Below are 2,690 nucleotides of genomic sequence, written 5' to 3'. Positions count from 1 at the left end.
CACAGCCTGCCTAAATCTTCCTTAACTGGAGCCAGGTTACGAGAGCCTATTGGACTGCAACTAAACTACAACCAAAACATTTTCCAAAGCACCCTACAAACCCCAGTTTGTGCCTCTCATTATGAAAAAGTGAAATTATTCAAGGTAACAAATGGTCCATGTTTAACCGCTGATCCTGATGAATGTTTGGTTTTTACCCTGATCGATCTTCGTTCTTAGTTTCAGCTTTGGTTACTGGTGCTGGATTTAAATTGTAAAAACATTCTGCATAATCTGCGTGTTTGAACCAATGTTCAACCCATTTCTCGAGTTATTTCAGAGCAGAGCAGAACGTGTTGTATAAAATGACGGCATGGTGAATTACATTTCAGAAAGACTGATGATCACCTCTCACTGAAACAGATGACAGGTACACATTTTGGGGGGCAAAGTGTGAGGTTTGCTCTTATATTAATCATTCTGATATGGTTGTTTTTGACGAGTTATTTAATGCTAAAGAAAGGGCGTGTGTTACCAAGACTTACAGAAACATAAAGTCATCACAGAGGCATCTGGAGTCCTGATTGCATACACACACTTATGGAAGAAAATTCCATCATCCTATTCACGTAGCAGCTCGGTATTTTCGTCTCTGGTTCCGCAACACCTGACGTGGACCTTGTTAGAGTTCTCTCTCTGCATTAAGCTTGGTTAGCAAGGACCTTTACTGGATACAAACACTGCAGGTGAGACTCGAACCTACAACTCCTATTTTAAAGGCATGTAGTCTTACCACTACACTGCCCAACTGCTTTTATTCCTGCTTTTATTTCTGTTTATTCATATATGCATATATATATCTATATTGTAACAGGGAGAGTGTATGAAATAAGATCTGCCTAAATAAAATGGCATATGTTACATTAAAAATAGAAAAGATGTGTGATAAAGGTACGCCTAGCCTGCCTCCAAACAGCTGAGAAAGAGTGAAGGCAAAATTGACACAACACACAGACAAGAGCGCATAGTAGTGTAGAGACTAGAGTAGTGGTTAGACTACACATCTTTGGAGCAGAGGATCGCAAGTTTGATTCCCACCTGGACTGTCTGTATCTTAGGCTAGACTAGACTCGACTCCCCACCCCCCTGCTAAGCGATCAACAAGGTCTTTGTCAGGTGTTGTGGAACCAGGGCACCCTGACAAGAAAGGAGGTACAAATTAAGTGCTATGGCAAGGGGGCGCCAGGATGCCAGGTCAGGGGGAGTTATCATCACTCCCATATTAGGTCTGCTAGATGTTAATGTCTATCAAGACTAACTAGATCACTACAATAGGGCAGCAGTAATCAGTGAGATGCTTGGCTAAAAGGGCAGGAGGCTAAGATCAAGGTAGCACATCGGGAGGTTGCAGAAGTACAGGAACCATAGCTGAGATATGGCAAGCGACAACTACACCAGAGAGATCAAAAGCAAGACCACAGAACCAAGGTGTCAACAGCTGGAGATGGACTCAGTGGCCATGATGATCCACTGAATAGCCTACATGAAGATTTTTTTTTTTGCTGTGCCCTGGAAGAAGAATACATTTCAAGAGGGTCAGTGGACAGTCTGCCACTGTGATGGTCTCAGAGTCCAGTGAATCATCACGGCCACTGCATCCATCTCTTGACACCTAGATCTTAGCCTCTAGCCCTTTTAGCCAAGCACTGCTGCCCTATTGTAGTGATCTAATATGGGGGTGATGATAACACCCCCTGACCATGATAACACCCCCTGATCTGGTGTCCTGGCGCCCCCTTGCCATAGCACTTAATTTGTACCTCCCTTCTTGTCAGGGTGCCCTGGTTCCACAACACCTGACAAAGACCTTGTTGATCGCTTAGCAGGGGGGTGGGGAGTCGAGTCTAGCCTAGCCTAAGATACAGACAGTCCAGGTGGGAATCAAACTTGCGATCCTCTGCTCCAAAGACGTGTGGTCTAACCACTACTCTAGTCTCTACACTACTATACTCTCTTGTCTGTGTGTTGTGTCAATTTTGCCTTCACTCTTTCTCAGCTGTTTGGAGGCAGGCTAGGCGTACCTTTATCACACATCTTTTCTATTTTTAATGTAACATATGTCATTTTATTTAGGCAGATCTTATTTCATACACTCTCCCTGTTACAATATAGATATATATATGCATATATGAATAAACAGAAATAAAAGCAGGAATAAAAGCAGCTGGGCAGTGTAGTGGTAAGTCTCCATGCTTTTGGAATAGGAGTTGCAGGTTTGAGTCTCACCTGCAGTGTTTGTATCCAGTAAAGGTCCTTGCTAACCAAGCTTAACGCAGAGAGAGAACTGTAATAAGGTCCACGTCAGGTGTTGCGGAACCAGATACGGAAAAAGCGGGGTGCTACGTGAATAGGATGGTGGAATTTTCATCTGCATTGACAGCAAAACAGTGATTGCAGCGTTCCAACATTCGGAAGAAGGGAATGAGCTAGAGACTAGCTACAGATTGGGTACCAAGCCATGTACAAGATGAGCTTTGATAACTATGCAGTCAGAAAACCAAGACTCCTTCATTTCAGTTTATCCTTATAAACCTGCTATAATAAGTAGTAAGGCATTCATTTTACAAGCTATAAGACTACGGAAAAATACCAGGATCGTCCCTTTTAGTGTTTCTTTAATAACCTGAAAAACATAATGGAACAAGCTGTGT

Source organism: Haplochromis burtoni, unplaced genomic scaffold (assembly GCF_018398535.1).
Source record: "Haplochromis burtoni strain Fernald_Lab_line unplaced genomic scaffold, NCSU_Asbu1 Contig_176, whole genome shotgun sequence".
Taxonomy (NCBI): domain Eukaryota; kingdom Metazoa; phylum Chordata; class Actinopteri; order Cichliformes; family Cichlidae; genus Haplochromis; species Haplochromis burtoni.
The sequence above is the reverse complement of the archived record's forward strand: the minus strand, read 5'-3'. Positions refer to the sequence as shown.